Below are 13,750 nucleotides of genomic sequence, written 5' to 3' on the forward strand. Positions count from 1 at the left end.
TCATGAAACCTATGGGTCCTATGGTTTTTTCAGTGAATTTAAAAGGTTTTTTAAATGCTAATTCCTAACTATAACGTCTCTGAAACATATGTTTTTTTCAGTGAATTTCAAAGGTTTTTTAAATGCTAATTTATAACTATAACGTCTCTAAAACCCATGGTTTTTTAAGTGAATTTCAAAGGTTTTTTAAATGCAAATTTTTAAGTGCAATAGTAGTTATACCTATTTTTTTGTACTGAATTTCTACAGTTTGTTAACTGTTTATTTATAAATATTTTATTTATTAAACAACATTATATATTTTTTCTGGAAATTGCAAAAAAAATGTAAATACATTTAAAACTGAATTATGTTTAATTATTTTTGTTTTTTATAATTTTCTTTTCAAAGTGTTTTTGGGGACTTGCGCACCCAAAGCATACCTACTGCAGCAGGTCAGCGTATTCTAGCTGCCATTTTGGAAAAGTCGTCAAGGATCCGCGTATGGTGAGCGACAAGTGCGTTTTTTTTTCAGTTACGTCATATACGTACAATTTTACGTGGTGTGCACGACCGGTATGTGAACGGTCCCCGACTCCTGCTCCCACACATTGGCGACCCATTCGTATTACGGTATGCAACGCTTGTGCGGTGGGGGGCCTCACGTGACGTCATATACGTGCTGGGGCGTGCTGTGTATGCGACTCCCATGACATTTTTTATGTTCTAAAATTATATGTACGTGTCTTTAATGTACATATTAGGGCAAAAGATTATCTACGGTATTCATAAAAAAAATATTTCTACTTGTAATAAACTTATACTATTTTTCAAATATATTTTCGCGAAGTCGGGTCTGGTGTGCGCTTCATGAGCACAAGGTGCGCGGTTCCTATATGACCTAAAGAAAAGATTTGATTGGCTTATAACATTTCCCACTGTAATTATTGAAGGACTCCACCCATTTTAATGATTCTGTTTGGAGCAGTTGATGAGAGACATCTCTTCTTCTTCCAGGGCTGGTTGTGGAATTTTTTGGTGTTATTAAAAAATTGCATTGGAGAAATGGCATCTGGTTCGCAAGCTCCTCATCATTCTTCAGATGAAGATATCTTGGAGGAAGATCCACGCAAGCAGAGGCCTGAATCAGTGGTCTGGAAATTTTTCACCTTTCCTGCCAGAGAAAAAAAGGTTAACTTAAGAAAAGTCACATGATTGCTGTGTGACAGGGTCCTGTTGCGAGGCAGTGACAAGAAATACCCCTGTGGAACAGCGAGTATGTATAAACATCTGTGGACCATTCACCTGAAGAGTCTGGCACGAGAAGAAATGAGGCGTGCAGCAAAAAATCCACCACCAGGCATTGCTAGCACCTCCGGAGCGTCCACTTCAGCACCACCAGCAAACATTCGCCCAGAATTTGCTTTTCTGCAGCAGCACTGCATCTGTTTTGGTGAACAGTCAGTGGACGCTATTTGTGCAACTCAACTGAACCACAAATGCAATTTTTTTGTTTTTTTTGTTTTTGGAATGATGTTTAATTCCAGAAGCTAACTGTTTACTTAGTTCCTTTTTTGTTCAATTTTTAAAAAAACTCCCAAAAAAGTTTAAAATTGTTAAAAAACTACAAAAAATAGAAAGTTAAGAACTACCTTATCTGGTTTAAAAAAAGAACTATAATTGCTTGGTAATGTCTGAAAGTTTGGTTGAATGTATGCGTAGAGCATGATTGACTGAAAGAATGCATTAGTACTGTATGGTGAATTTATAGGGGCATATCTATGAGGAAGTGCTGCAGAGTGAAACTGCAAGCCCTTTAGCTGCACGCACTGCGGCACTTCTGAAGCAAAGGGATGTGACATATTTACATGAATATGTCACAATTCTGTACCCCCTCTGCACTAGCACACAAACTGCAGCCATGCAATGACGCAGGCAGACTTGCACCATGGTGCAAGGATATCTGTGTCGTGGGGAGATTGTTTTTGTGCAGGAAGGGACTACTTCCTGCACAAAAACAATCACTAAAGGCATTTTCCTCCTTCAATGTGTTCTGTGCAATGCAGCATGCATTGAAAGAGGAAAAAACAAGGAGAAATGAAAACATTTCTCCTTGTTGTGCCTCACTACACCACCTTTAGAGTGGTGCACCATTCACACATATCTACAGATTTACACTTTCTCGTAAGCATTGAGATGTGTTATTCGGTGGGTGTTGTGTGGGAACAGACACAGCAACACCCATGGAATGCCCTTTCAACGCAAAGTGCTGCGCTTGATTGGGTCGTATTTTTAAGGAGAGGAAAAGACATGCAGGGTGGCTTTTTCTCTCCTTGTAAATAGGGAGGAGTCCCCAACGCCATCACTACGTTACAAAAAGTGACGTACTGGTGGCACAGGGGGCTTGTAAATCTGCCCCATAAGTGCTTAGGTATTGACAGAGTGACACAATAAGAACATAGTGCTGGATGGTTGATTGACGAACTGCATGAGACTGATGGGAGGTATCCTAGGCTGCATGAGTACTACTTCAGTATTTAGTAGAGTGTACCAATAGTATGTATCTGCTTAGAGGTTTGTAGGGATTGTGCACAGAATATTGTACGTGTACTAGTGTTGGTGCCTAGGTCATTCTATAAGAATATCACTAGTAACTAGTATGATGACAGTGCTGCAAACAGAGTGCTCAGTTCATTTATAAGTGCTTAGATATTGTCTCAATGCCTGGGTCATTCTGCAAGTGCATAGACAGTGACTGGGTTCTAGAGTGCTAGTAATTGACAGTGGGATAAGTTTGTAAGCACTTATGTTTCAGCAGAGTGATTAGAAAAGGACATGCTTCTCTCAGCATGATTGTAGGAGTGGACACAGACTCAAAGTGTGATTCCAGACAAACATGACTATTACCTGGACTTTTACAGGACTGACTCAGTAGTCTGCAAGTAGTTAAGGGACCACATATATTGTGCAGATTTGACTGTACTACTGCTTGTGTCAATGCCGGAGTCATCCTGCAATTGCATTGACAGTGAATAGGTACCTAGAGTGCTAGTAGTTGACAGCAGGATATGTTTTTAAGGACTTATGTTTCAGCAGAGGGATAATATAGGGACATACTTCTGTCAGGATGCTTGTAGGAGTGGACACAGACTCACAGTGTGATTCCAGACATGCATGACTATTACCTGGACTTTTGCAGGACTGACTCAGTAGTGAGCAAGGGTGTAAGCGACCGCATATATTGTGCACATTTTTACTGTACCACTGCTTGTCTCAATGCCTGAGTCATTCTGCTAGTGCTTAAACAGTGATTGGGTTCCTAGAGTGCTAGTAGTTGACAGCAGGATACGTTTATAAGCACTTATGTTTCAGCAGAGTGATTAGATAAGGACATGCTTCTGTCAGGATGATTGTAGGAGTGAACAGAGCTGCTTTAGAGCCATAGAACAGGTCAGCAGAGCTGCTTTAGAGTCAGAGAACCAGGTCAGCAGAGCCATTGTAGAGCCAAGGACCCAGGTCAGCAGAACTGCTGTAGAGCCAGAGAACCAGGTCAGCAGAGCTGCTTTAGAGCCATAGAACCAGGTCAGCAGAGCTGCTGTAAAGCCAGAAAAAACAGATCAGCAGAGCTGCTTTAGAGCCAGAGAACCAGGTCAGCAGAGCTGTTGTAGAGACAGAGAACCAGGTCAGCAGAGCTGCTCTAGAGCCAGGGACCCAGGTCAGCAGAGCTGCTCTAGAGACCAAGTACCAGGTCAGCAGAGCTGCTGTAGAGCCAGAGAAACCAGGTCAGCAGAGCTGCTTTAGAGGGAGAGAACCAGGCCAGCAGAGCTGCTTTATAGCTAGAGAACCAAGTCAGGAGAGCTGCCCTACAGCAAGAGAACCAGGTCAGTAGAGCAGCTTTAGAGCCATATACCCAGGTCAGCAGAGCTGCTCTAGAGGCAGAGAACCAGGTCAGCAGAGCTGCTTCAGAGGGTTATAACCAGGTCAGCAGAGCTGCTTTAGAGCCAGAGAACCAGGTCAGCAGAGCTGCTCTAGAGCCAGGGAAACAAGGTCAGCAGAGCTCTTAAGAGGGAGAGAACCAGGTCACCAGAGCTGCTTTAGAGCCAGAGAACCAGGTCAGCGGAGCTGCCCTAAAGCCAGAGAACCAGGTCAGTAGAGCTGCTTTAGAGCTTTAGAGTGCTGGTAGTTGACAGCAGGATACGTTTATAAGCTGCTTTAGAGCTTTAGAGTGCTAGTAGTTGACAGCAGGATACGTTTATAATGACTTATGTTTCAGCAGAGGGATAATATAGGGGCATACTTCTGTCAGGATGCTTGTAGGAGTGGACACAGACTCACAGTGTGATTCCAGACATGCATGACTATTACCTGGACTTTTGCAGGACTGACTCAGTAGTGAGCAAGGGTTTAAGCGACCGCATATATAGTGCACATTTTTACTGTACCACTGCTTGTCTCAATGCCTGAGTTATTCTGGTAGTGCTTAAACAGTGATTGGGTTCCTAGAGTGCTAGTAGTTGACAGCAGGATACGTTTATAAGCACTTATGTTTCAGCAGAGTGATTAGATAAGGACATGCTTCTGTCAGGATGATTGTAGGAGTGGACAGAGCTGCTTTAGAGCCATATAACAGATCAGAGAACCAGGTCAGCAGAGCCATTGTAGAGCCAGGGACCCAGGTCAGCAGAACTGCTGTAGAGCCAGAGAACCAGGTCAGCAGAGCTGCTTTAGAGCCATAGAACCAGGTCAGCATAGCTGCTGTAAAGCCAGAAAAAACAGATCAGCAGAGCTGCTTTAGAGCCAGAGAACCAGGTCAGCAGAGCTGTTGTAGAGACAGAGAACCAGGTCAGCAGAGCTGTTCTAGAGCCAGGGACCCAGGTCAGCAGAGCTGCTCTAGAGAACAAGTACCAGGTCAGCAGAGCTGCTGTAGAGCCAGAGAAACCAGGTCAGCAGAGCTGCTTCAGAGGGAGAGAACCAGGCCAGCAGAGCTGCTTTATAGCTAGAGAACCAAGTCAGAAGAGCTGCCCTACAGCAAGAGAACCAGGTCAGTAGAGCAGCTTTAGAGCCATATACCCAGGTCAGCAGAGCTGCATTAGAGCCAGCAAACCAGGTCAGCAGAGCTGCTCTAGAGGCAGACAACCAGGTCAGCAGAGCTGCTTCAGAGGGAGATAACCAGGTCAGCAGAGCTGCTTTAGAGCCAGAGAACCAGGTCAGCAGAGCTGCTCTAGAGCCAGGGAAACCAGGCCAGCAGAGCTCTTAAGAGGGAGAGAACCAGGTCACCAGAGCTGCTTTAGAGCCAGGGACCAGGTCAGAGGAGCTGCCCTAAAGCCAGAGAACAAGGTCAGTAGAGCTGCTTTAGAGCCATATAACCAGGTCAGCAGAGCTGCTTTAGAGCCAGAGAACTAGGTCAGCAGAGCTGCTCTAGAGGCAGAGAACCAGGTCCGCAGAGCTGCTTCAGAGGGAGAGAACCAGGTAAGCAGAGCTGCTTTAGAGCCAGAGAATCAGGTCAGCAGAGCTGCTCTAGAGCCAGGGAAACCAGGACGGCAGAGCTTCTTTAGAGGGAGAGAACTAAGTCAGCAGAACTGCTTTAGAGCGAGAGAACCTGGCCAGCTGAGCTGCTCTAGAGCCAGAGAACCAGGTCAGCAGAGCTGCTGTAAAGCCATAAAAAAGACAGATCAGCCGAGCTGCTTTAGAGCCAGAGAACCAGGTCAGCAGAGCCATTGTAGAGACAGAGAACCAGGTCAGCAGAGCTGCTCTAGAGCCAGGGACCCAGGTCAGCAGAGCTGCTCTAGAGACCAAGTACCAGGTCAGCAGAGCTTCTGTAGAGCCAGAGAAACCAGGTCAGCAGAGCTGCTTTAGAGGGAGAGAACCAGGCCAGCAGAGCTGCTGCATAGCTAGAGAACCAAGTCAGGAGAGCTGCCCTACAGCAAGAGAACCAGGTCAGTAGAGCAGCTTTAGAGCCATATACCCAGGTCAGCAGAGCTGCAATAGAGCCAGCAAACCAGGTCAGCAGAGCTGCTCTAGAGGCAGAGAACCAGGTCAGCAGTGCTGCTTCAGAGGGACATAAACAGGTCAGCAGAGCTGCTTTAGAGCCAGAGAACCAGGTCAGCAGAGCTGCTCTAGAGCCAGGGAAATCAGGTCAGCAGAGCTCTTAAGAGGGAGAGAACCAGGTCACCAGAGCTGCTTTAGAGCCAGAGAACCAGGTCAGCAGAGCTGCCCTAAAGCCAGAGAACCAGGTCAGTAGAGCTGCTTTAGAGCCATATAACTAAGCCTGGGCAGAGAACTACACTCCGTTTGCGGAGTTTGCGAAGTTTCAGCAACCTTGCAGTTCGCGGAGAGCGCGAAGCTGTCGCCTACTTCGCAATCTACAGCATAGCGTAGTAGTTTTTCTTCCTCGCGCGCTCAATAGCATTCTCGCGTGCGCGGTAATGACTTACTGTGGTTCTGCGTTCGCTTTCTCGCTTTTCTCTCCCGGTCGCGTTCGCTACGATGTTTGGAATCCGGCCGCACAATCCAATTCGACTGTGAGAACGTGATAAGGTCATTCGGACGTGCGAACACGTCATTAGGACGCGCGATCTTCCTTACAGCGCTATGTAGGTAAGATCGTGTTTCCGAACATGCAGAAACTGCAATCTGGCACAGAATATCTCTCGAGCATGTTAAAATTTTCTCAAAAATGTTCATTCAACCCCTCAGATTGTGATTTGGCTGTATTTTTTTGGGCTAGGAGTCCTCTTTTTGTTTCTACTCTTTTTTTCAAGAGAAAGGAAGTGCCCCTGAGTCTCCAACTTCCTGTTCCTGTCCACCAGGCTCCTCCCAGTGCTTTGTCCATGTGGTGTTCAGTTTCATTTGGAATTGGAGCTGGAAGGATCACTCTTTGTGTTTGTCTGCTGCATCATAGCATTTAATTGGATTTATTGAGGAATTTTGGATTTGAACTTTTCTTTCACAAGTAAGTTTGAGAATTGAGAATTGGTGTACTGTAAATGTTTTTTTTTTAACTACAGTTTTCTGTGCTTCTCAATCTTTCTTAAAAATTAGTATTGGGGGAGGCCTGAACTGTTTTGGTATGTTTGCACAGTGCTACAACGCAACCTTACCGTTTTTGTCAATGTGCGTGCTCGGGCGCGCGATCACGACGTTTTGTACAGTTCGCACCGCTGAACACGCCGAATTTGCATTCTCGCGAGCAATATCTCTCAAGTTGCCTAAAACGTTCCCGAAAATGTAGATGCTGTTCATTTTGCTAAAGGAAACTCCTCAGGTTGTCATTTGCTTGTAGTTTTTGGAGCATGAACAACTTACTGTTTCTGTCCTCTATGTACCTTGTTGTTTGAGGGTGGCCTGACCATGTGGGCAGCTTGGAGGCCATTTTGTCAAGCCAAGCATTGTCCTTTTGCCATAGGAATGTATTGTCTATTTGTCTGTCTTCTCTTTCTTTTCATGTTTTTTGGGGTGGCCAGGCCATGTGGGGGCGGCCGCTTTCCATGTGGGCGGCGGCCATTGTAATTCCTGGTACTAGTAGCAGCCTCTGTGTTTTTGCCATAGGCCTCCAAGCTACTAGAGTCCTCCTCATCATGGGTGCATGAAAGTTGTTCAATTGTTATAGGGGTGTTTAAGTTGTAAGTGCAACATCATGTAGGTCATGGATGGCTTTGGATTAATTAGCAAAATGTGTCTTTGGTGTTGAATAGCAGATTTTGGTTGTGTGTTGAATAATATGGCTTTTTCCTGCGCACTAGGTAACCCTAGAATTCAGCTCGCGTAGTTTTGGTAAGTTTGCACAGTGCTACAACGCGACCTTACAGTTTTTGTCGTCTTCGCGCGCTCAATTTGTTTGCTCGGGCGTGCGATCACGACGTTTTGTTCAGTTCGCGCCGCCGAACAAGCTGAATTTGCATTCTCGCGAGCAATATCTCTCGAATTGCCTAAAACGTTCCCGAAAATGTAGATGATGTTTATTTTGCTAAAAGAAACTCCTCAGGTTGTCATTTGCTTGTAGTTTTTGGAGCATGGACCACTTACTGTTTCTGTCTTCTATGTACCTTGTTGTTAGACGGTGGCCTGACCATGTGGGTGGCTTGGTGGCGGCCATTTTGTCAAGCCAAGCATTGTCCTTTTGCCATAGGAATGTATTGTCTGTCTTCTCTCTCTTTTTATGTTTTTGGGAGTGGCCAGGCCATGTGGGGGCGGCCATTTTAATTCCTGGTACTAGTAGCAGCCTCTGTGTTTTTGCCATAGGCCTCCAAGCTACTAGAGTCCTCCTCATCATGGGTGCATGAAAGTTGTTCAATTGTTATAGGGGTGTTTAAGTTATAAGTGTAACATCATGTAGGTCATGGATGGCTTTGGATTAATTAGCAAAATGTGTCTTTGGTGTTGAATTGCAGGTTTTGGTTGTGTGTTGAATAATATAGCTTTTTCATGCGCACTAGGTAACCCTAGAATTCAGCTCGTGTAGTTTTGGTAAGTTTGCACAGTGCTACAACGCAACCTTATAGTTTTTGTCGTCTTCGCGCGCTCAATGTGCGTGCTCAGGCGCGCGATCACAACGTTTTGTTCAGTTTGCGCCGCCGAACACGCCGAATTTGCATTCTCGCGAGCAATATCTCTCGAGTTGCCTAAAACGTTCCCGAAAATGTAGATGATGTTCATTTTGCTAAAAGAAACTCCTCAGGTTGTCATTTGCTTGTAGTTTTTGGAGCATGGACCACTTACTGTTTCTTTCCTCTATGTACCTTGTTGTTTGGGGGTGGCCTGACCATGTGGGCGGCTTGGTGGCGGCCATTTTGTCAAGCCAAGCATTGTCCTTACGCCATAGGAATGTATTGTCTGTCTTCTCTTTCTTTTCATGTTTTTGGGGGTGGCACTGGCCAGGCCATGTGGGGGCGGCCATTTTGTGTGACCTTCCATCCTGGTTTAGTTTTTTTGCTGCAGGCCTACAAAGTTGGGTGATTTTTTGCTGCCAGTAGGCCTAGAGTCCCAGACATAGTCAGCGGGAATGCTTGATGTAGCGGTTTCCATTTTGTCTGTTGAATTTAACATCAATTAGGGCATGGGTGGCAATGCATTGAATTTTCAAATGTGGTGTTTGGGGTGTAGTTAACTGTTTGGGGGAAAACTCCAAATGCCTTTGTTGTTTGTGTTGTTGTGTAACTTTCAAATCTTGTAGCCATGGGGATTTTCTTTTTGCAAAGCTGTTAAGCTGTGATGTTGGCATCCTCCTTTTTCTGGCCATATAGGGAGGGATATAGGCCTGGTTGAGTTTATTTTTTCTGGCCTTTACCCATGTACCTGTGATGAGTGCCCATGTGGAGCTGTGGTGGTGGTAGTAGTAGTGTGCTGTTTTGTTTTTGACAAATTGGCCTGTGTCTTGCCATTGTTCCTGTTGGCTTACTACTGTTCACATCCCCATTGCTATCTGCTGCAGGTCACTGATGCTGTATCCATCCAAAATGATGCACAAATTATGGATAAACAAGTTCCACTTCCACTACATTTGCATTTTAATTCTTTGCTATTCTTACTCTTACTGGATGTACTAATACTTTTAGGAGTAATTAAAGCTAAAAAAAATCCATATTCGACTGATGTTGTTCTGCCTTCTTTGCTTGTAGGTGCACAAAAGACTAAAGAGGAGGTGTCTGTCATCATTCATCGCCTGTTCTACTGCCAGACGGACGTCCTTCTGTACTACGTCACATGTGGTGTGAGTGACTAACCTGACCAGACATCATTCTCAGCAACTTGTGCAACTGAGTGCTGCTGCTGACATCTGAAGAAGATGGGCCCAAAGATAGCAGGTACCAGGTCCTCCAAGACCAAGAAAGTTGCTGAGAAGAAGGAAGAACAGAAGAAGGAAGTGACACTTAAGTCTGGTGTTGACCCGAAAACCTTTTTTGGGAGAAAAAAAAGTACGCCTGCAGCAGCAGTGACCGGGGTCCAAGCTGGAGCCAGCACCTCCGCATCAGTGGGCCCAAGCCACCACCCCAGGCCCAAGCAGATGAGTGGGGAAGAGGTAGCCAGCCTAATGGTGGAAAGCAGTGATACTGAGCCTGACCTGAACTTATCTCAATCTCAAAGTAGTACACATTCCACGCAAGAGGGAACACAGCAGAAAAGTGGTGAACAACAACCAGCGCCCGCAATAGTAGATGTTTCACAACCATCGCCCGCAAGAGTAGATGCTCAACTAAAAGAACAACCACCACCTGTAATAGTAGTTGTTCCACAACCACTGCCCGCAATAGTAGATGTTCAACAAAAACAACTACCAAAACCACCGCCTGCAATAGTTGTTCAAGAACCACCACTGGCAATAGTAGTTGTTGTTCCTCCCGAAGTCGGGCAGTTCAGGAAATTGAGCCTGATGCAGAGCAAGAAGAGGCAGCACCTCATGCAGGAGATCTATTGGTTTCCAAATCCCCACCAAGGAAAAGGAGGGTTAGTCCATTGAGTTCTTCGCCAAGCATCCCTTCTGATGATCTTGACCTCAATTGGGAGCCAGAACGATCTGAGCATGAGAAGGAGAGACATCCCAAGAAGACCAGGCTAGGGAAAAGGAAAGTTCCAGGAAGCCTACCACTTATGGAGTTCGATGTTCAGCAGCCGGATAATGATGGTGATGGTGAGTCAGACCCAGTCATCACAAGCATTACTCCAAACCAAAACTACCTCCAGCTTCAATTTTTACATTTGCACAAAGCCAGCAGCATCCTACATCCAGCACAAGTTCCACCTCAGCAGAAGGAGGTAGTGGTACTACTGCGCAGCCACATAGTGAAGTTCACCACACAACCTCCAGTTCATCCGGCATTGGAAGTGGCACTTCTAGCAGGACACAAAAGTTAAGCTCCCCAGTGTGGGACTTCTTTACAGTTAGCGCAAATGAGGGCAACATTGCTATATGCTCCCTTTGTCATTCCTCTGTTAGTCGTGGTAAGCTTGGCACAAACTATGGTACTGGAGGCCAAATGACCCGTATGAAAAAACACCACCCAATCCAGTGGGAGGACCACCTACGTATCATAAAAGCAGGAACCATTAATGTTGGTGGGGAAGCAGTAGAAGGTCCACGGGTAACCGGACAGGATGAAGAGGGAGACATTCTATCTGGTAGTGGTACACTAAGTACCCCTGTCCCACTCCCCAGCACTGCAGTGGTAGAACCCAGATCCTCCGGATCAGCAACATCTCTGTGGCACCAGAGTAAGAGTAACCCGGAGACACCAAGGAGTACGGGTGCGAAGTCTGCGACACGAAGTACTGCATTTTGGATGAGTTCAACAGCAAGGTCTTTGAAAGGCTGCAACCAAGAGGCCTCAATATTGGTTTTGTTGCCACCGACAATGGCAGTAATGTAGTTAAGGCCATGGAAGATGGCCGCTATTTCAGGGTCCTGTGTTTGGCACACTGCATTAACATTGTGGTTCAAGACTTTTTGAAAAGTAAAAGCAAAGTCAGCAACTTACTGACCATTTGCAGAAGAATCTGCACGCATTTCAATCATTCTTTTAAAGCTCGGAAGCAGCTACGGGTCATTCAACGTGAGTGTAACATGCCAGTCAAAGCACTCATCCAGGAGGTACCAACACGTTGGAACTCTACGTATTACATGCTCGAACGGCTGTTTGAGCAGTACATACCACTTAATGCTTATGTCATGACAAGAAGAAGATCAGGGGATAATGCTGTTAAAGCATTGACAGTTGACATGTGGCAATGGGACCTCATTAAATGCCTGACTGAGATGCTACTTCCTTTTGAGGTCTTCACACGTGCAGTCAGCAGGGAGGACTGTACTATGAGCCAAGCAATCCCATTGTTGTACATGCTTGAGCAAGAGCTGAAGGAGGTGTCTGAAACGTACGAAGGTGTGGAGGGAAAACGTGAAGCATGTAATTTTGCGAAGTCCTTAGCAAGCCGCTTATCTGAGAATACAAGGATTCAAAATAAGATTTTGTCACATCAACATTACAGAGGTTAACCATGATAAAAATGAACCAGCACTTGATACCACCAGACTACAAAGTCCGTGAATCAGAGCTGGAAGAGGAGAGCGAGTCGGAAGAAATAAGTATTGGGGTACAGAACCTACTTCTGTCAGAAGAAACACCAGGGTTTGAGGACGAGCTCCTCTTCCCTGACAACTAGGCTTGGAAATTGTTATATTCTCCCTTCCTTTATTTCTACCTTCCTTAGTTATTTGTGTGTATCTGTCTTTCTGACTCAAACTTGAAAACCAACACCATCTTCCTTTCTCTTTTAATTACCTATTGGAGTTGCACATCTGAGCATTTACTGTGCACTCCACTCATCAGAGTCCTGCTCCATCTTCCTGACTCACCCTAAATACATTTCCATCTTGCCATACTTTGTATGGAGATTGACAATAGTGCAATAATGTAGCCTCTACCAGTCCCTCCATAACAAGTGAAACGTATGTGACAACAGCCATCTTCTGTTTTGTTTCCAATCTGAAATGCATCACTGTCCTAAGGCTACACCTCTGTCTGCAGGCATACACAACTCTTCAATGTCAGAACTTGAGCAGGACTCCAAAATTAAAGGAAACTCGTCATCACTTTCAGAAGGCTCTGCTGCATCGGTGATCTGACAGTCACAAAGAAGAGAAAGACAGGTATATGAAATAAATGACGCCATACATTGCATTGGCTGCTTGCTGACTCAGAGCAAATGTGCATGAAGTCGAACAACATAAACTCAACAGTTCTATATAGTCACTCATACATATACTCACTCATCATATGTAGTGATACACATATACATCCTGTTACACACCGACAGTCTTCCAAAAGTTACTCACACACATATTCACACATGCAAATAAACTATTGAACATCCATTTATTTGCATATACAGCTATACACACACTACCACCTTACTTCTAAGGAAACTTACACATAGTTACTCTCTTAACCCCTTTACTGCTAAGGCCATTTTACTATTCTCCTCTAATTTCCATTGAAATCAATAAAAAGTGCATGACGAGTTACCCTTGTCATTAGCAGCCAAGAGGTTAAACAATCACTTATAGAAACACATACTTATTAAAACAGGAACTCTTTCAATCTCTCACTCTAACATAAACTAGATTAAAACATATGTAGTTACTGATAAAGACACTAGTGAGGCAGTCATTCACTCAGTAACACACACATATACACACTCATCCACCCATACAGTCCTGCACATATGCTGTCTTCAAAACACATACAAAGAGAGAGTCAGTCATTCATGCATCTATGTGATAAGTAATACCCCCAAACCATAAAAACACTCATACTGATACTAAAAAAAACATCTAATAACCCATATACCTACACATGTAGCTACTCACCAAACCATGCAGCCACTTATACACAAAGGGAAACACTAATACATATATTTAAATATTTAAACATTACTCACTAATATATGTATTCACTAAGATACACTTAATAAGCCAGTTAACCAATCAATTTTTTTTAAAAAAAACATCCATTTAGACACTTATTTAAACATTTATTCTTCCATCAACTTTTACATATACATATATAAAACATATTTATTTTTCAGAAAGACACACATTCACTGGATGGTGTCATCAGTGATGTCATGAGTGATGTCACTGACCATGTCATGAGTGATGTAATATGTGACGTCATCAGCAGTGCATTGCACGCGCAAGTTATAGTGAGTCCATCTAACTATAACGTGGGAATTTCAATGGTTTTATGCGAGTAAAACTTCCAGCTAACTATAACTGGTG

The sequence above is a fragment of the Lissotriton vulgaris genome, chromosome 7 (genome assembly GCF_964263255.1).
Source record: "Lissotriton vulgaris chromosome 7, aLisVul1.2, whole genome shotgun sequence".
NCBI lineage: Eukaryota > Metazoa > Chordata > Amphibia > Caudata > Salamandridae > Lissotriton > Lissotriton vulgaris.